The 21,326-nt window shown below is 51.2% G+C and overlaps 1 protein-coding gene and 1 long non-coding RNA gene across 4 annotated transcripts in view; both read right to left on the minus strand.

Annotated features, from left to right (window-relative positions):
- Window positions 1-21,326, minus strand: part of TRAPPC9 (trafficking protein particle complex subunit 9) — a 404,238-nt gene that overhangs the window by 222,823 nt on the left and 160,089 nt on the right. The gene's annotated exons all lie outside the window — the stretch shown is intronic.
- Window positions 6,184-7,958, minus strand: LOC141575051 (uncharacterized). Its single transcript, XR_012502319.1, has 2 exons — window positions 6,992-7,958; window positions 6,184-6,595 (listed from the first exon to the last, which is right to left on the minus strand). It is a non-coding gene; the product is annotated as an uncharacterized LOC141575051 (long non-coding RNA).

Below are 21,326 nucleotides of genomic sequence, written 5' to 3' on the forward strand. Positions count from 1 at the left end.
AAGACATGATGAATGGAATGTCGGGGGGTCCTAACCGTATGGAGAACAGTGAAGCAAGACGGCAGGGGAGAGAACGAGGGAGCGGCCACTGATGCATCTCCCTGGTCAGTACCGACAGGCGCATCAGCCACAACACTTCCCCCCAGGCCCGGGCATCGGGCAAGCGAGCGAGGCCACCGGGGCACTGGAGGCGGGACCCGCACCAGCTCAGGCGTCCTCTTCTCAGAAGGGCCGGCTGCCCCTGCCGCCCATTTCTCTAACTTCTTACTGACTCGCCCTCCATGAAGTGCCCCCGTCCAGTCTAGAGACCAGCCCCGCGCGGTGGTGAGTGCTGGTCACCTCTCCCTTCCTGTGGACTCTCTTCCTGTCTGTTCAACCCTGTCGTTACTTGGGATACGTCGTATACACCGAGAGACGTGAAACGTGTGCTGCACGCAGGACTTAGCTTTCCATTTTGTTCACTGTCTTCTCTGCAGAATTCTGTAAAAGTTTGATGTAATCAAACTGGTCAGTCTTCTCCTTTATAGGCCAAGCCCAAGAAGCCCTTCCCTCCCACAAAGGCGCTGAGGAGTCTCCTGCATTACCTCCAAGAACCATATTCATGTTGCTTTTTCCTCGCGTCTTTATCCTACCTGATACTAATTTTGTTTATCAGATCCCAATTCCTTTTTCTCCACACGTATGACCAAACGTTCCAGTGTCATTCATGACTTTCCCCCACTGATTCACGGCGCCTGCCTGTTGTTCCACATTCCATCAGTCCCAACGCTCTCATCAGAACATTTTTATAAAACTATGTTAGGTCTGCCACCTGGCTGACAATTATAAAGCATCATAGATTCCAAGGTGAATTTGTTTTCAGAGAGAAAACAAAGGCTTCTTAGAATTAACGAAACTGGGCGCGTCACCATTCCCGACACCTGTGGATCTGACTTGGGCCTATCTAATTACTTTTACAAAACGTGTCTGCTGTCCCAGTACAGTCACCAGACTGTTGTAACTGCCCTTGTTTTGTACAGGCCTTAGTGTCTCAAGGGGCAAGTGCCCTCGCCCCAGCCACGTCCCTCCTCAGCCTGTTTCGGCTGCTCCTTCCCGGCTCGCTCTTCTCCTGTGGGAATTCTAAGATGAGCCTGTCAGGTCGAGTTAAAACTCCTGTTGGAATTTTACTAGGAATGCTACGGAATTCACAGATTAAACTAGGAGTAACTTGACATCTTCACAATACTGAGGTTTCCCATCCATGAACATGGTACAGACTTGGCGATTCCATCAGATCTACGTTTACGCTTTGTAATTCCCTTTATAAAGGACTTAACATCGAGGTTCTTTTTCAAAGTACCTTACGGTACCTGTGGCTACTGTGAATGCGAATATTTTAAATTGTATTTTCTAACTGTTTTTATTAGTATGGAGACATGCTATTAATTTTTTATCCTGAATCGAGAAAGCTTACTGAATCCTCTCACCAATTCTAACAGGTGTCTATCGGTTCCCTTGAATTTTCCCAACAAATGATCTGATCATCAGCAAATAGAGATGGGTTTGTTTGTTCCATTCTGATTCATGTATTTCTCATGTTTTTATCTCTTCCTATTGCATTAGCTAGAACTGGGGCGATTTTGAGCCTCGTCTCGCTCCTGACTGAAAAGCGAATGTGCTAAAAGTTTCATCGGTAAGTGCGACATTTCATGACTTCTCATTGACACCTTTCATTAAGCTAAAAATGCTCCCTTGAAGTTTTAGTTTACTAAGAGCTGCTACAATTAATGTACGTTGAATTTTATTGAATCTTCTGTATCTATTTAAATTGCTTTTCCCTCAATTAATATGCTAGTAAGATATGTAACAGAGATTTTCTGACATCCGTGCATTTCTAAGATAAAGTCTACTTGGCCATGCATTTTATTCCTTTTATGCCCAGCAGAACTTGATTTGCTTATGTTCTATTTCCGGATTTGGGGGTTTTTTTGTTTTTGCTTTTGTCTTTTGCATTGTGCTAAAATTTAGTCACTAATGCAACTTTTGGACCCAGAACCCAGTTGTTTCATATTTTTTATTTTATTTATATTTCAAAAAATGTTTACATTTTAACTCACAGAGATATTTTGGGTTTCTCTCTCTCCCTCTTTTTTTTTTTTTTTTTTTTTCTGTTACTGCCTAAGCTGTTTTTCTGGCAAGAACAAATCAAAGCAGAATCTGCTGAGGCCTGGAATTCCACCCCAGTTCCCCTCCTATGAGTCCCTCCTCACCATCTCTCCATAGCTAAACCTTTGCCTAAATTCAGTACATACTCCCTTATGGGACAATGCCTGTCAGAGGTCCTAGCAGAATACCTGGCATATAATAGAGTTGACTCATTCCAATTAACAAACTGCTGAATGTTTAATACACTAGCTGAATTTTCAAAACCAACCCTCTTCAAGAAAACAAGAAATGCTACATATTTAAGGAATTTATGAGGATATATTTAGTAAATTCTTCACCAGCTAGTCAACTCTTACGCATGCTGGACTTTCTCAATGCCTCCTTTGCCTCCTCTGGAAACACGTCACACAGCGCAGCACATGCAGGAGGCAGATGTGGGGCCACGGAGATGTGTGCCAGCTGCCACAGCAGGTACCCGTCTGCCACTCCCATCAGAGCAGATTCCAAGGGTTTGGTAAGGAACTGAAGTCTACCCTCAGCCCCCAGGAATATGTGTCAACAGGTGCTGTGTACACATGTATGGGGGGCTGCGGGGTGCAGGCGATGTTTACATAGACACAGTTCTCCCCTCAGGTTATACTCAAGCATGTTCAAAAGGCATGTTCCTAGAAACCAACTATATTTAAAGCTATTTTTTAAAGAGCAACACTATGACATTTTATCATTAATTTCAGCTTTGAAATGTTACTTCCACCTTAATAACATGGTTCTTGCCAGCCTCTCTCCTAAATTACTGTGCCTCTTATAATGAATAATAACTAATCAGCTCCTTATATTTTCTCAGGCAGCAGGCTCTGAAACCACTTACCCTGTCATTAATAAACTCTACAGCCTTGCGCAAGTTCCTTAATATCTACAAGGCTCAGTTTTCTTATAGGAAAAAAAACTGGGGATAAGAGCACTGGTTTTGCAGGGCAATTCTGGTAACTGAACACAGTCAGGTGTGTGAAATCACAGATGCTCGGTAAAGACTAGGTTCCTTCCATCTCTATTCAGGCGTCCATCTCTTCTTTTCTTCCTGTATGACTGCCGCTTCTCCCTTTTCTGGTCCCACGTTTTGCTCTACCCTGCTACGCTGGACCACTCACTACCCACTTCATTACGAACTTCAGCAGAAAACCCACTGGCATGAACATCCTACATCAGGACCCGCCCCCTGTGCCACCGCAATGCCACGTGCCTCTCACTCCCTGTACACACGGAGAGTGTACACACACTCTCAGCACACATGTGGATGTTCACATCTCAGAAATATGTCCACTTCTTGGTTGATGTCTTATTCTAGGCACGAGACAGCCAGGCGTGGCCAAAAATCAGAGGAGACACGGAGCTGCACAGGCTAACACTGTCAAGAGAAGTTGGCTGTGTCAGAAAACAGCACTGCTTCAATTCTTTTGTCATAAGAGTCATAATATTTATTTATAGCTGGATAACTTCATGGCAGGAAGATGGGAAATCAAAGAATAAATCATAATATACTAACATTATCAGAGTTATTTTTATCTTAAATGTGAACATCACTCTTGGGCTCTGGCCTAAATGAGCGTAATTACAATGACTGATGAGACAGACAGACGCAGCTCAATCACCAACAACGCTTCCTGGTTTTAAAAAGCATTTTATATATATTATTCTACTGAATTCTCAAGCCACAGAGAGCTCACTGACAGAAGAGGACACTGAGGCTGGGACAGGTACAGGGACAAGCATATGGAGTCAGCGCCCAGGCCACCAGACTGGGACACTCACACCGGGCGCCCAGCGCCAGGGCCCTGGCCGGGCTGCCGGAGCTCCTCAGGGCAGCCTCCCGTGCAGAGCGCTCCGCAGCAAGGGAGGGAGCTGCACTTGCGCACTTCATCAGGAAATGTTTGCTGAGGTGCTGCTTTGTGCCAGGAGCTGGCTCAGGCCAGCAGTGAGCAGGGCACCAAGGCCCTGTCCTCAGGGAGCCCATCCTCCAGGGCCCGGGTGCAGGGAGGAGAGAGGCACCCAGGCGGCTGCGGGAGGCAGGCAGGTCTGATCACTCACACCAACACGCCCGGACCGCCGGAACAGAAACGAGCCCCTCTGCCACGACTCTGCCCTGTCACCACTCAGAGCCACCAACCACACCTTCATTGACTGTCACACCTGGGTACTGGACTCCACTTTACTCCCCCAAATTCTCTCTTGTAACAGGTTTTCTGCTGTCAGAGAAAAGCGCTCCCGAGGCGTGTGATGGACTTGCTGCCTGAGAAGAACTGAGGCTGGTCCACTTGTCACCTCACTCTCACCGCCCCGGGTCATGTTCATGCACCCCGTGTCCCATGCCACCAGCTGTCCCCAAGCTAGCTCAGGATGGTAAGAGGCCTCCAGGCAGGCGGGCAGGCAGCGCCCACTGTCCCACCGCGCTCGCCGAAAACCCTGCATCGGAGCCCGCGGGATTCCTCCAGAAGGCTCTCCTCTCAGGCTGCACCTTCTCACTGCCCTGCTACGACCCACAGGGAACTTCGGGCAGGGTGTTTAAGACTCATGTCCAACAACACGCACTCACCTTGCAAGAGACGGCGCGGGGAGGCTCCTGCAGGGAGACGCACGACAGGGAGACTGGTGCTCATGCCGAGCTCGGTGCTTCCATCTGCTGCTGCACCCGATCGTGCGCCGCTGGGGTGCCAGCTGCTAACTTACAGACACCGCTGACTGTCCTGTCGTACTGACTGCGTTTCCTGAAGGGCGCACCCACTTGGGCGCAGGAAAAAGTGCCCAGGGAAGTCCTTTACACTGTCCATCTGTCCTTGCTGGGCTAAGCCGGCTTGTCTGGGGAGGCTAAACAAGGTAATAAATATGAAAGCCCCTTCCCGGTGGCAGGAACTATCATCATCATCATTACTACTACTATTATTACACCCCTGAGAGCAATGGTGCTGTCTAACCTAGGGTCTCACTCCTGTGGTGCCAGTGTCCCTGCAAACGACGCCCCATGGGTGCCCGGCAGGCCAGTGTCGCCCCGACAGCAAGCCAGGCAGGAACAGCCCAGGACAGCCAACAGCGCAGGGCCCTCGGGCCCTCAGATGGATGCAGAATATTCTTCTCTCCGATTACTGACCGGGCATCCCACTGCTCGCCTGCGAAACGGGGGGAGAACACCTGCATGCGGGCTGCTGTGTTGGTGAGACGTATACAGTTCGTCTTCTTCCGAGGTGCCCGGGGACCCGTCACCTCACTCGCGTCTTTGCTCAACTTGACCCTGTTTATGAGGGACAAATCTGAGCCCTGAGAAGTCTGAGGAGCCGACACGAGATGACTCTGTGTAACACTATGCACACACACCCCTACGTACGCGTGTCTACCTGCAGGTATGTCTGTGTAACACTATTTAAACCCCAAAGGACTCTGACTGGATGACACGCTCTGGCGAGATACGTGGGCAGGACGTCTGGCGGGGAAGACGTGCACGTGGCGGAGTTGGGGTGGGGACGGTGGAGGTGGAGGTGGGGGTGGGGTGGGGCTGGGGGTGGGGACGGCGGAGGTGGCTGAATGCACACACTGCAAAGGCTTACGGGGACCGGGCACGACTGCCCAGGTTGCCATCACACCATCTTCTTTAATCACAACACCCTCCTGTGTGTACATCATCAGTGTGGCCCTCATTTTATAGATGAGGAAAAGGAAGGTCAGGAGGTACTCAGGGTGGACACTAGCTGGACCAAAGGAGTAAGCCCCCAAAATCACCAGCAGCCACGGGTGGTGAACTAGAACCAGGAGAGGAGAGGGGCTCGAGACAGAGACAAACGTACAAAGCAGCTGGTTGATAATCACACCCCAGCCACATCCACACTGAAGGGCAGGGGAGAAGAGAGGTGGGGGGTGCTGAGATGGCCAGGAGACCCAGGAGAAAGGCTGAACAAGGACCCAGGCACGGCCGGGGCTCTCTGCTGCTGCTCCTCTGGCACTGTCTCCCAAGGGATTGTTTTTCTGTTTTAAACCAGTGACTTCAATAAGAACAGAATAAGGAAGTTTATTTCAATTCCTTGGACACCGCAGGTCTCTGGGGAGAGCCAACGTGAGAGACAGCAGAGCTGAAATTATAAATGACTTCTCCTGGCTGATACATGGCATCAAAACCAGTCAGATGACATTCAACAAAGGGTTCATCTCACTGCGACATTCAGTTGCAAAGAATCGATTGCAGGGGACAGATACAGGGAGGCTGAGAGGGACAGCGGACGAGGGGAGGGGGTAGGAGGGCAGGCAGCCCCTCAGCGGGGGATGGGCACACCCTCAGTAACCGTGGCGACACAGGAGCCCCTGCACAGAGGAGCCAGAGCTGGAGGACAGGCCCGGACTCCACCGTCTGGTGGAGGGTCTCTCCTCTTGAACGTCCTTCCTTCCTCTCTGGATTAGTCCGCCAGCGCTGCCAAAATAAAGGAGCGAAATGGGGTGTGACGGAAACAGCGGAAATGCACTCTCAGCACAGGGGCTGCAAGTCTGAGAAGCAGGTGTGGGCAGGGTCGGTTCCCCCTGAGGCCTCTCGTCGGCTCTGGCCGGCCGCCCGCAGGTCCACGTGCAGACAGCGTGGAGTCCACCCCAGGAGCACGGGCGCCCCCGGCAGCTAGGCCTTCTGGAACTTCTCTCAGTGATGTTTTACAGATGCACATCTTCCACTTCTTTGTGTTAAGTTTATTCCTAATTATTTTATTATTCTTAATACTATTATTAAAAGAATTATTTTCTTAGTACCCTGCAGCTCTGCTGACCTCGCTGAGCAGTTCTAACGGTGTCTGAGTGAAAGACTCACACAAGACCGTACCTTCTGCAAGCGGAGGTGGTTTGCCTGCCCCTTTCCGACCTGGAGGCCGGCCCGAGTCCCCGGCCAGCACCGCCTGCACAGCGCGGAGCAGGAAGGGCAGGAGTCGGTCTCGGGGAGCATCCTGGCTCCCACCGCCAAGGTGACGTCGGCAGGGCGTCCTCGCCGGTGCCCTTTACTCGCTCTCCCTAACGGGGCTTGCTCTCTGCGGGGTTGTCTGTATGGTGAAGGGCTCCTCAGTCTCAGGTCTGCACCGCTCCCTGTGGTCCCTCTGAAAGGCAGGGCTGATCGGATCGCAGCCTTTTGTTCAGACTCCAGGCTGCTGTGGGAGCCCCGGCCCCTCCCCAGCACCTCCCACCACCCTCGCTTTGCCCTTCAACTTCTGACAGCAACCCGATGGAGACTCCCCAGCACTCTTGGCCACTTCTCCCCCCACCCGTGACCGCCGCCTCCTTCTCTCCGCACGCGATTCTGTGACACCCAGGTCCCGACAGGTCTTTTAAGTCTGTTTTACTTCCTCTCAGAAAGGCACTCTCTGCAGAGTCTGCTGAGCTCCCTGGTCCGTGCTGCAACCCCCGAGCGCCTGTGCCCACAGTCCCCACGTCACTATTCAACAGCTGTGAGGACCTCCTCCCTGGCAGGTGTCCACCCATTCAAGCACCATCTCCGTCTCACTGGCCTTTGTCCCACCCACATCTAAGACAGTGCTCGGCCAGAGCCTGCGCCCTCCGGCACCGGCGGACGAATGAATGAATGACTCACCAAACCCACCCACTCTACCAGCGGAGGGCTCTCTCTGAAGAGCAGATTTGACTGTAACAGTCACCTGCTAACATCCCGACAGCTGCTGATACCTCCAGGACAAAGTCCATATTCCCTACCGCGGCATCAAAGGTTCTCCAGGACCTGCTCAAGCCCACAGCTCTCCGTTCATACCTTCCACTACACCCCACCCCCTGAACCCCTGAGAGCCGTCTGCGCCCCCAATACCAGAGCTCTTCTGAGCACCGCGCTTGTGCTGTGCCCCACCCTCCCTCTGCCGGCTGCCCCCAGTGTCCTTCTCAGAGGCTCACCTGGAAACCCGCCAACCATTTTTCCAGAGTCAGCTCACCCAGCACCTCGGAGCTCTAGATCTGTTTACACAGCTGTCTACGCCGCTTGGCTATTTCAAAGGCACCCACACTGCCCAAATCTGAGTGTGAGCCCATGACCAGGTCCACCCTGCCTCTGCCAAGGGAACTCCTTTCCTGTCCCACATTTCCCGGCACAGACACGACTCTACCATCAGTCCCAACGCCCAGGTCAGAAACTCCGTCTCCTTCCCCCACATCCTCCACCACCAGGTGCCAGCCTTTCTTGTTTCCAAATCTCTCTGAAGGCCATCACCTTACCCAAGCCATCATCTTGTTTCTCTTGGACTAGTATCGTAGTGTTTCCACACTGGCCTCCCCTCCAGCGCTGGTCCCCACACTGGAGCAAGGGTGCACGCTTACCATCTCACGCCCCTCGTCCCCCCACCACCTGCAATCCTCCAAGGCTCCCAACACCCTGGTAACAAACACCAAGCCTCACTGTGGCCTACAGGCTGCCTGGCTACGTTCCCCCGGCCGACCACCACTCCAGCCCCCTCGCCCTCTGTTCCCTCCGCTCTGAACGTCCACCCTCTCGCCTGTCTCCCAAGCCCTCACTCTCCCTTCAGATCTCAGCGTCTCCTCGGGAAAAGCTCATCTGATACCCTAGTCTGGGTTAGTCTCTGACCTCAGAGAATCACATCCTTGCCGTCAGAGCTTCTGTCTCAGTTATTTGAATCAGAGGACTCTGTCTACAGACTACAAACCCCGTGAGAGAAAGACCCTATCATTGTGCCCCATGGTCCAGCACACGCCTGGCAGAGACAGGGGCTCAGCGCGTATCTGTCACGTGAGCAAACGTACGTGGAATCTTGACTCCTCGCGAGTCTCAGTGGAAGCGGCCCAGTCCCTCGGCGGAAGTCCAGCATGGCACTTGGGCTGTGCTCTGAGACGGCTGTGCTGTGGAGCTGCTGCATCGATGCATCTCCCCCTGCTGGACTGAGCTCCCTGTGGGCAGGAAGCTCTTTCATTACCATCCCTGACCCTTAGTAGATGCTCCCTAAATAACAGCTCATGGCCGACGGGCTCGCTCCGTGGATGGGTAGATTCTGGGGGCTGCCACTTCAAAGGGCAAAAGTTTTCACCGGTAAACACAAGGGCAGGGAGATCTAGATGCGTTTCCAACCTGGGACTGTTCAGCCCAGGAACACCAAGCTTCGGGAAGGGAGACCCACCCCTTTAGGAGTCTCTAGTGGAGACTTGGTGAGACTCCCGGAGGCAGGGGCCAGGGCCCGTCGGGTCAAGGTAAGGAAGAACCTCAGCTCCCTTCGCTGGACGTGACCAAGCAGAGACCTCACGGCCACCACTCACATGCTGGAGAAAAAAATCCCTGTATTTGGTAGAGACTGGACTACATTTTTTTAATTCAGAAAGTATTTGTCCAACACTTAATAAATGAATGCTGGGAACAAGGGGAACAGACACAGAGAAGACACACGGCCCCGAGGGGCATGAGGGTGACCGTTCAGATGGCTTCCAACCCTTAGATCTTAGGTGTCACTTTAACTAACTAAAAGGACAGTCCCAGTTGTTTCAATACGTAATCCTTTGGCCAAAAAGATAAATTTCTGTGGATCTATTGACATGTGACCCCTGACTGTCAATCAATGCTCAAAAAAACAGACTTGCTAAAACCAACTGAGTGTGTAACTTGGTTCTTGCAACACCTGCCAAATTGATGGGCAAAGCCTGACAGGAAAAGGGGCTCTGTTCCGATAACGGCGACAACGAGGCAGGCGCTGGTTTTGGAAACACTTGTGAATCTTTCAAGTGGCTTGTCTGAGAGCCACCACTTAGCAAGTTCAAGGGCGTGCCTTGGAAAGCACAGCGGTCAGTGCCTTCGCTACGAGGAACGCGAGGGTAGGCGAAAAGCACTGGGGTTCAGAATGAGGGTCCCGGGTCTTGTCTACCACTAGCTGTGTGATGGAGGACAACGTCCTTCCCTCTCTGAGCCTCGGCCCGCTGCATGGAGAGGATAAAACTCAACACGACAGGACTGCTGTAAGGATCCAGACAGCATGCCGACAGCAGGGCCTGACACACAGGAGGCCCCAGCCTTGCGCTGGGAGCGAGGAGACGTGGGCGTTCAGTCCCACAGGGATACTCACTCGCCACGTAAAGCCTGGGCAACCAGTCAACATCTCAGAGCCTCGACTCCTGCCTCTGAAAACTGAAAATAATGATTCTGCTTGCCTCCCAGGACTGCTGGGAGACTCAGAGGAAGGGTGGGCGCCAAAGAGGGTGTTAAACTTCCGCTATTAACACAGTGAGCAAAAACACTATCCAATTATTTTTGAATTATAAATTTACTTTCTTTCTCCTAGTATGCAAGAAAAAAGCCACATGCTTCCAGAAAGAAATCTGAAAACAATCTGTACCCGCACCAGGAGCCTAGCAACAGTTTGCAATACAGGAACAAAACCGCCGAGGGGCAGCGGAGCGCCGCCGGGCTCCTCCACGCCCTCCGCAGCCACGGAAGACGCAGCCCAAGGCTCACAAAGATGAGGAAAAGCAGTCTTTATGAAGTTACCACCACGAAGGAAAGAGAGCGGCCACCGATACAACGTGGGGACTGCCCCAGGATCTCCAGAATGGAGATATGGCCGAAAGTTTTTTAACTGTGAAGACCAGAGAGGATGGCAAAAATTTTCATGTACGAGGGAAGGAGCCTCAAAAAAGCAAGTCCAAAAAAAAAAAAAAAGACTGTAAAACCATCACACTGCAGCAAAAATTGGAAAAAGCACTGCTTCTCTGCTCAGAAGCCTTCCATCTCTGTGGACAAGAGAGGAGCAGGGGTGACCCATGGGTGAGAGTGTGGCTCTGAGAAGGGTCCAGAGCAGAACGAGGTTCCACAAGGCTCCCTGGAGCTCTGAGCCAGGGGCTGCCATCAATTTGGGGCTAAGGATTCAATTCAAAGAAAAAGCCAATTCTTTTTCCAACAAGTGGAACTTCCAGGTGCCAATTCTGCATGAAATCATACATTTTCTTTCCCATTAAATTCAGTCATTTTTCCTTTTAAAAAAGGAGGTGGGTTCTTTTTATACAATGAATGTACTTTCACTGTCAAAATGTTAGGAGATATTGAGAAGCAAAAAGAAAAAAAATCACACATAATCCCAAAACACAGAAAGAACCCTTGTTAACACCTTGATGTGTGTTCTTCCAGACGTTTTCTGCGCACACATACGGGGCGTGTATTTTATAGGAGTGGGACCACGTCGCTCACACTATTTTGTTAACATGTTTCGTTACTTAAGTCCTGGGCGGCTTCCCACGTTAGCACGGCCTTCCAGGTCTTCGTTTCTGATGGGCATACACCATATGGATATACTGTACTTTACTTAATTCCCTATTACTGGGTATTTGCTGCTCCTAATAATTCGGTTATTTAAATAATGCTTTGACAAACGACCCAGTATACACATCTTTGTTCATGAGTCTGTTTCTTTTTCTAAAAATTAACTAAAAATAGAATTGTTGGCTCAGAAAATTTGCACACTCTAGGAGGCCAAATAATGCCCCCCACCCCGGAAGAGGGTCTCTCCCGAATCTTGGAAGCAAGGACTAACTTACTGTGAGTTTACAGCTCAGCAACTACTCCTCAGGAAGATCAAGTGACTTCCCCCAGATTCACTTATTTTATTTAGCTGTTCAACAAATACTGAAATACACTGAATAGGTACATACGGAATAGATGCTGAACACGGAAATATCTCCGCTCGCCAGCATGGAAGGGAAGGAGCGTCCCTGCCCTCAGAGGAGCTCCCCTCCCAGCAGTGACAGCCGGTGACAGCAGGCAGCGAGGGAGCCAGGTGGGAGTCACTCTATTTAACAGAGGTATCAGCAGGTGTCCTCCCTGCAGAGCTGTGCCTCCCACCGGCCTCCAAACCACGCCCACAAGTAAAGCCCATGAGGCAAGAGAAAAGCTGGTTGAATAAAGCAGAACTTTGGGGATAATGCCAGAAGTTCTGAACCTCACCCAAGCCACTCAGCTGAAGTAAAGAAGGACATCAGGTCTCTCACTCTGCAAACCCAAATAAAATCAAGCATTACATGTAAAAAAGGAGCAAGAAAAGAAAAAAAAAAAAAAAACCACCCAAATCAAGTGACTGATACTGTTTCTGAAGCAATCCTCCTTAAAGGGGCCCACCCGCGGCGCAGCTCAGCGCTGGGCTGAGGAGGGGCGGCCCCGTGTGGTGAGACGAGGAACTGCATGGCAGTGCACTGCCCAGGAGTGCGACTGCCAGCGAGCATTCCTGTCTGGGCTGGAGAGGCTGCTGCCCTACTCAGTAGTCAGGGAAGGGGAGCAGGTGCCCGTGGACCAGACTAGCCCGCGTTCTGAAAGCGAGCGAGCAGTCACGACAGGCACATGTGATGAGCACCGTCTGTTACTGAGGCTCGCGCTGTGCCAAGCTCGTGCCCAGGCCCTCGATCCCTGCCTGGTTTGGTCACGCTGTTACCATCCCTCTTTTCAGAGGAGGAAGTCGAGACTCAGAGGAGTCAATGACTTGCTGGAAGGTCTCAGCGAATAACCGAGGATCCCTAGAGTTCTCTGGAACCCAGGTGGACCTCCACTGGAAGCGGCATGCCCAACCCTTCCCCAACTCTTCCTTTTGGTGACACAAAATAAAGTATTGTCTGCAGGCTTCACAGGGCCCTGACTGTGCGCCAAGCACCTTGCCAACGCATCTCCTCTGCACAGTCCTCAAGGTAAATCTGATCCTGACTTGACAGGCACAGGAGCTGCAGCTCTGAGAGGTGAAGCATCTTGCCCACAATGGCACAGCTGGCCGGGAGCAGAGGCAGGATTCACCCCCGACCCACCGCTCCAGGCGTTAAGTGTTCGTTTAATTACTCCAACCACAATGGAGACTGAACAACGGGCTGAAGATTCAGAGCGAAGCAAGGCTTGGAGGGGCAGAGAGAGAGAAGGGGGTGCAGAAGCAAGCCCAGCTGGAACGGGCCACAGGGTGTCCAGAGCACAACAGAGATGCTACCAGAGAAGGCCTGGTTCCCGACACAGGACAGCCTCTCCAGGCCGGGTCCCAGGGCTCCGACAGCAGGGGCTGGAGACGTCGCCCTCAGTGCCACTGCATCCCGCCCGCTCCACATGGAGGCGCCCACCAGCGCTCAGCAGACTCAGCCCCACTGCAGGACCAGACTACCCGCCTCGCACTTACAGCCTGTTGCTCTGTAAGTACCACTTGTGCTAAAATGTACCTACAGAATCCAAGTGAAATTGGGAATGAAGGAACTGTTCAGTTTGCTGCTGCAGGAAAAACCCAAATGAAGGAGGCAGGACGGCCCCAGCCTCCCACTGCTGGCTCAGCTGCCCGCCCTCGGCACTGAACGCCCCCGCGCTTCCCTCAACTACCCGGCCGTCTTCAGTCCTCTGCGCCTTCTCACACGCTGCCTCCTGTGTGGAAGGCTTCTCCGTGCGCCCCAACCTAGTCCAGGATTGATTTTTTTTTTTTTATTACTGTGCTCCTTGCTAGTCTGAGTTCCGTAGAAACAGTGCCAGTCTCGTCTGCTCCATATCCCCAGTACTAAGCCCAGTGCATAACACATAGTAGGTGGTCAATAAATAATGAATGAATGAAGGAATAACCAAAAAATTCCAGCAGCCTGGACGCCGCTGCAAAACGCATTGTGGGAGGAGGGGAGAATTCAAAGTGTGAAGCTCCGTGGGTGCACGAGGTGCTGGCTGCACAGCAATGTGAATGTACTTCAAGCTTCTGGAACGTACGCTTAAGTGGGTAAAATGGTCAATTTTACATCTATTTTATCCCAATTTTATAAACTAAATCATTTTTTTAGAGAACACAGTCCAGGATTTCTTGGGACATATATCCCCACAGGTAAGGGGGTGCTGTCCAAGTATAAAGCATAGAGCTAAGTCTCTGGGAACACAGTGACACTGGTAATTAGGGGGAGGATAAACATTGTGTCTAAGTTTTTCAAAAAAAGGGTGAAGGGGTGTAGCGGGGGATGGGGAGAAAAAGTACTAAACCTTCTGCACCTGCCACATGCCGAAGGCCGTCCTTGCACCCCCACCACCTCATCCCATCCTTGCACCCCAGACACGCTGTCCTGACGTCACTGCACAAGTCAGGGGACAAGGCTCTCGGATCGGATCAGGACCACACAGCTGGCGAGCGGCTGAAGTAGGTCTCAAACCTAAGGCTGTCTGTCCGGGATAGCTTCAATTTTACTGATGCTGAGTGTACAGGGCCATGAAGGCATCTGAATGGGAATACCTCAAAGGAAATTAGAAATTGAGGTGTCAATTCCAGTAAGAAAATGGAGCTGAAGGTGAGTCTTAAGCTTCTAATATTCCATAAGCCACGAGCATGTATTTTATGCCTCTCACTTCCAAGATAAAAGGCCACAAGCAAGCTGACCCAGTCCTTCTGTAAAGAGACGACGGGGATTATCTGAGAACATCTCCCTTCCCATCTGGAGGGAGAGCCCCTTCTCACGGGTGCACCTGCCCCAGGAGCAACGGCCCTCCAGCCCCAGGAAGTGTGCACCACGGAGGCGGGGGGTGGGGGGTTTCTGCAGGAATCTGTGTGGTGACTGCATGAAAGGGGCTGCTGGTGGGGCAGGGTGTGCGGAGAGGACTGAAGATGAGGACAGACCCTCGTTTCCCTCCTGAGACGTGGGTCCTCCCACCACAAGGGGCCGCCTAGTGAAACGCAGTGACAACAGGGTACGCATCTCATGAGTGCAGCCCCTGTGTCGTTGTCACCACACGCATTAGCCTCTCGAGGTAGTTTTGTCTTTGATCCAAGCTTCCACGTGGATTAGTACTTCACTGCTTTTCATGGCTGTGTAATATTCCACTGTGGATATACCACGATCTGTTTATCCACTCGCCCACTGACAGACCCTGGGGCTGTTTCCACCTTTGGGCTACTGTCAATGTGAGTGCACAGGTGGCCCTTCTGGGCTGCCACCCCACCCACAATAGAAAATCTGCATATAACTTCATACAGTCAGCCTTCGGAATACACAATTCTGTGTCCATGGACTCAACCAACCACAGATCGTGTAGTCCTGTAGCACGTATTTACAGAAGAAAAGCTACATATAAGTGGACCTATGATGTTCAAACACACAGGGTTCAAGGGTTCACTGTGCGTATTTGTTTGAGCAGGTTTCCAGTTCTCAGATGTATACCCAGGGCCAGAACTGTGAATCAGGTGGTAACCCTGTTTCACTTTCTGAGGACCCACCACTCTGTTCTCCACAGCAGCCAAACCGTTCTCATCCCCACCAGCTGTATCAATAGGGTGCAGTTTTTCCACATTCCCATCAAAATCTGTTACTTCCCGGTTTTTGATAATAGCCGCCCTAGCGGGTGAGGTAGTACCTTGCTGTGGTTCTGATTTGCGTTCAGTAACTACTTTTGATTACAAGTAAAGTCAACATTCACTGTAAAACACTCCTAAGTAATGTTATTTTTACTTACTCAAAAACTGATGATTTTCCCAGGTTCTGCAGGGATGCACAGGCTCCTCCGGGTCCACGTCTCACCCCTCACTCTTTGTTGGCTCACCTGCCTGTCTCCTCTGGACTGTGAGCCCCTGTGACAGTTTAGGTCATGCCCAGTGTCCAGTCATTCATTCAACAGAGGTTTATTAAAAATCTTTTTTTGTATATGTGTAACTAAAGCATTATGCTATACAGCAGAAATTGACACATTGTAACTGAGTATACTTGAATTAAAACAAAAAAAAAAGTCTCTGTTAACATCTCAGGCTCCACTCAAGACACCTGGGGCACAGCAGGGAACAGAACCTGGTCCTCGCCCCAGTGACAGTGACATTCTGGTGAAGGAGATACTGCCCATGAGCCAGCTAGCCTGGCCTCAGGCCGGTTCCTCCAGATGCCGGCCCCTCAGGCAGCACCTCCGCTCCTGGCCCTCGGTCTGTTTGTCCCAGCTTCACAGGGAGGACCAGACAGGAGAGCAGGCAGGGCCACATGAAGGAAGAAGCACTCAGCTGCGAAGGCCGCGAGGAGCCCTTGTAACTCGAATCAGCAGCCGCTACTGAGCCCAAGGGCCCCTCATGCATCCGGGGCTGACAGCGCTGCCTGCGCACCCGGGCGCTGGAGAGGCACAGCTCAGACCAGCACTCAGGGAAGCTTTCCAGTAGAGCAACAAAAGCAGCAGCAAAGAACGTAATGCTGGAAAAATACTGGGACAGAGCAACAAGGGAAATGAACCGAACAGATGTGAAAACAAAACTGGCTCAAATATTTTACATAACGTTTTTCCAAGCCTTTTATTGAAAGTAATAAAGTTGTGATACGAATATTCTTTGATGTTTTAACAAACAGAAGCCCTTGCAGGATACTCCCTGTGTGATTTTTTTTTTCCTTTTCTCTTTTTTACTGAAGTACAGTTGACACACAATATATTAGTTTCAGGTGTACTACACAGTGATTCGACTTATATACAAACTGATAACCACAAAGTGTCTAGTCACAATGTCACCGAATGAAGGTATTACAATGTTACTGACTCTAGTCCCAGTGCCACACATTACGTCCTCGTGACTTATTTGTCTTATAGCTACAAGTGTCTACCTCTTAAACCCCTTCATTTATTTTGCCCACTCCCCCACCCGCCTCCCCTCGGCAACCACCTGTGTCTTCTCTGTCCTAGGAGTCTGTTTCTGTTTTGTTATGTTTATTTGCTCGTTTTGGTTTTTTAGACTCCCTATGCAAGTGAAGTCATATGGTATTTGTCTCTCTCTGACTTAGTTCACTTAGTATGATGCCCTCTAGGTCCGTCCATGTTGTTGAAAATGGCAAGGTCTTGTTCTTTCTTATGGCTGAGTAATATTCCATTGTATGTATGTATACACCACGCCTTTATCCATTCATTCTAAGTGGACACTTAGGCTGTTTCCGCATCCTGGCTACTGTAAATAATGCTGCAGTCAACAAAGGTGTGCAGGTATCTTTCCAAATTCCACTGTTTGTGACTCTGAAAGTGGCAGTGGGGTGGGGGTGGCAGGAGTCGTGGTATGACTGCCCTCTACATCAGGTGCATAAGAGCCATCGTCTTCAATTTGCCGGACGTTATATGAGATGCTCTATGAAGCCTCATGTTACTTGACAAAAGGAGACACCATTATGCCTGTTCTCTAGATGAGGAAACTGAGTTCACAGAAGCAAAAGAACCCACCTCAGGCCACTCAGCTAATAAGCTGAACAGCCACACAGGGAGCCAGGCATGATGCTCCAAGCCCAGGCTCCCTTGCTCGCTGGCCTTCTGACATCTTGGCCGAGCATCTGACACATGCCGGGGGTGTGGAAAAACAGTGCAGAAAGTCTCTAACTTTCAGGAACTCACAAGCCACCTAGGGAACCTGACAGACATCACACTCCACTGCACAGCAGAGTGAGTTACAGAAACTCCAGGAGTACATCACCACAGTGGGAGAAGAGCCTTGGGGGGATCTGAGAAGCAGAACGAGTCCTCAGAAGAGCGGACTCTGCAGTAAAGCAGGGAGGACGCGGGGTTGGTCTGCCTTCCAGCGTCCACTTGCTCCCTGTTTTCTTTGGAGAGTCACGCAGTCCCGGGGCCTAGTTCATATACTCTGGAGGGAGTGACCTGGTCCCCCCAGCCTCAGGGGTGGACCTGAGGCTCGGACGGGGCCCACGCCAGCCTCCATTAATCTGGGGCATGTGACTGGCTGCTGGGGAGGCTGGTCCAAGATTTTTTGGTCAAGAAAAGCTAAGTGCATGTTGTTTTCCCTTATTCTAAGCCTGGGGGAATCCAGGCCTGGGGGGAGGGCAACCTGCCACGTGGAAGCTGAGAATGGTACCAACTTGCAGGGAACAGGAGAGAGAGATCAGAGACGAAGTAGGGCCGGGCTCCTGCCACTAACGGCATGAGAAACCCTGCTCCGGACTCGGAAGGGGCACACGGCCACGGGGGAAGGGCAGAGGGCTCCAGTGGGAGCAAACACGTCTTAGGCACATGAGGCGCGCGCACACACACACACACACACACACACGAGCGTGTGTGCACACCACCTCCTCCAGGCCTCCCTGTCTGGTGCGCATCTGCAACATGGCCTTGACGACCCATGCTGGCAGGTGGATCACACCGTGTTCTTCTACTCTCGGGGTTTGTCACCATCAGGAAAAAAGCTGGGAGACTAGAATGAACCAGGATCAACCTGACGGGCCCCTCTACAGAATGGTGGCCAGAGGAAGCTGGAAGATTTAGAATCGGGGGGCTGGGGGGAAGGGTAGAAACACCGTGAACCCAGCTGAGGCCTCCAGCCTAAGTGAGCCTTGGGCCCCGGACCTGTTTTTAGCAGATTTGGCACCTGCAGCTCACAGGGTCTCCCCACAGCCAGGGACGGGCTCCTTGAGTCCCGCCTGGGCCTTCAGTCTCACACAGCCCCTCCGGACGTCAGGCAGGGAGCGAGAGGCAATTAGCAGGTCATTTGGGCATTTCTGGGCCTCTGGATATGCAATCAAATTGTCCTCCTCAATCTTAACATTCTTACCCATAATATTACAGGGACACATAAAAAGGTATCACTAACGATAGACACGAATAGGTAAGTGGTCATATATATAGGTGAGGAAAAAACTTTTAAAAGAACTTTTTAAATTACTGAGTAATTACTGCGACATTCTTCATTTATTCACCCATCCATTGAAAACACTGCATTTTTATTATATATATATGAAATTAAGTAGGCAACCACTGAAGATTTAATTCCTCTGGAGGAACAGACCTAAAAGCCTTAACTTACAAGTCATTGGAGGTTACTGTGATTATCTGTGCTTACAGCTGTGTCCTGTTAAATCTTTGAGGAGTTATTTATAGCAAGAACCATAAATAGCAAGATACAAAAGTAACCTCTAGAGTCAGAGCACATAAAAGAGCTGAGGTCCTCACCACAAAGGCTCTTCCACCGGCTTACGATGCCCCTCACACAAACTCCTGACACTGGCGATGCTAGCAGTGCATCTGAGGGAGACAGAGGGACCCCAGGGCTCTGCAGGAGCAAGCTAGGACATTGCCAGGCTGTGTACTGGTGCAGGAAGTAACATCTCTACCTTGTAATACATTGAAAATGAGATTTGGGGGTAGAGGATGGCTACACCAAGCCAAGGAACTCTGCCCAGGATCTGTGAATGAAAAACACTGCCAGCCTTATCAGTACACAAGGATGCTGCGGCCATCAAGCCATCAGCTGCTACCGCCACCACCCCGACAGTGAGCAGAGGGAACTCAGGATGGAGAGAAGCAGGCAGTCTGGCCGCTGCCCCCAACAGTGCCCCCTGACAAAACTCAAGATGGGAAAGCACAGGACACTGGCCCTAGAGAGCTAAGGTGCATATGGAAGCAATGACTTCAGTGAGCCCAGACTTTTGCACCTTCCCATACACAGAAAAGCCCTAAACTCCTTGACGTGTCTGGCTTTCTTTCATTAACAGTAATCTTTTGATGTTCCAACTACCTGATCTTTCTTGCAAAAACTCCTGTATATCCTGAGTCCTCCCCTGTCTCTTGGGAGCAGTCCCTTAGAGCTACCTGAGAGGCCACCTCCCAGGCTCGAGTCCTCAGAAAGTCCAACAGATAAAACGTAACGCTCAGCTTTCAGGTGGGACATATTTTTTTTTTTCAGTCGACAGATCAAATACGCAAAATATAAAGTCTCTGTCTTCAAGCGGAGCCTGGTGTGGTGAGGAGGACAGATAATTAACAAGAATGACAGCAGCTGCAGGTGCCATGTGAGAAAGGCCGAGTTAGTACCCGAAGGACAAGTCAGCTGGGAATCCAGTGCAGTCGTTGCTAAGGGAGTAACAGAGAAAGACAGCTTCCTTGTTCAGGAACGGAAAGGCAAGCCGAAGAGGTGGCACTGGGCTGGGCCTGAAGCCCCAGTCCCTCTGAAATGCAGCAGAGCATGCAGAGCATCCGGCGGTGAGGAGCGTTCCACGGAGCAGAGAGGGAAAGGCCGCCACGAGAGAGAAGGCTGGGAAGACCCTAGGTGCCAGTCTGAACTGTCTCTGGCAGACAACGGAGGAGACTGAAGAAAGGAATCGCCTAATTAGATCTCAGTTTTAGAAGCAATACAGTAATAATCACAGCACTTGACGTTTTCCGGGCACTTAGCTCAATGCTCAGCACTGTGCTGCCTTCCATGAGTTTAGGAGGGCTCCAGCGTACAGTTAGCAGGCCCCAAAGGGAGCCCCCGCCATTGTTAAAGCCGCCCCCCAAGAAACCTACAAGCAAAGCACTACCCTTCCCAGTTTTACAGACGACTAAACCGAGGTTCAGAGAGGTGAAGGCTACAGACCAAGGTCAGCAACTACAGAGCGGCTGGGTCCAACAGTCCGACTGCAGAAACTGTCTCCACGCCACTACGCTTGCTGGCAGCAGATCAGAGTGGACTGGAGGGAAAGAAACTGAGGCCAGGGGGCCAGTTCACAGGCTCACAATTGTCGGAGCCAAAGGTCACAGGGCCCTGACAACGTGGGCCCGGCTGGGGAGACAGATGCACTGAGAAGTCACTTCCTAGCCCGGATGAGCAAAGATAATGCTCTGTTCAGTGGAGTGTACAGTTTTGCCAGATTTATAGTGACCAACATGTGCAATCTCTTAACTGGTACGACTTTTGATTAAAACTTTACAATTGCAAGAAAGGAGGGAAGTAGGAAGAAACAGGTGCATCAGGGGAGTCACAGACTAGGACTCCTGGGTTAAAGACATCTCCTCTTCAGGCCTCTCGGTGTCTCCTAAAAATTGGAAATGCCCTAGTCAGAGCACAGACCTTCGGGTCTCCCACCCGCCTGCAGTAGGAGGCCTGCTTGTCCAGCAAGTATTTGCTAACCCTGGTCCAGGATGTGCCTACAGATGGGCATTTAAACGTAGCTATCCACTTGCTGAGAATACATACCAGGAAGGTATATTTGAATGATGCAGAAGAGTATACGGGGGTTGGGGCAGGGGGAGGCAGATCACGCTTCAAATCCTGGCTCTGCTGCATACTTACGTGAAACTGGTGAGGGACCCGGCGTGTCGGAGCCTCTGATGCTGTCGGCATCTATCTGCGAGAGGAGCTGTGGGGTGGAGGGTGTGGGGGCAGTAGATAAAACTGCAGATGCTCAGCACCTAGCACAGCAGATGACGTGTGGCAGGAGCCCAAGAAATGTGGCCCACTGTTACAATGACT

This window comes from Camelus bactrianus, chromosome 25 (assembly GCF_048773025.1).
Source record: "Camelus bactrianus isolate YW-2024 breed Bactrian camel chromosome 25, ASM4877302v1, whole genome shotgun sequence".
NCBI lineage: Eukaryota > Metazoa > Chordata > Mammalia > Artiodactyla > Camelidae > Camelus > Camelus bactrianus.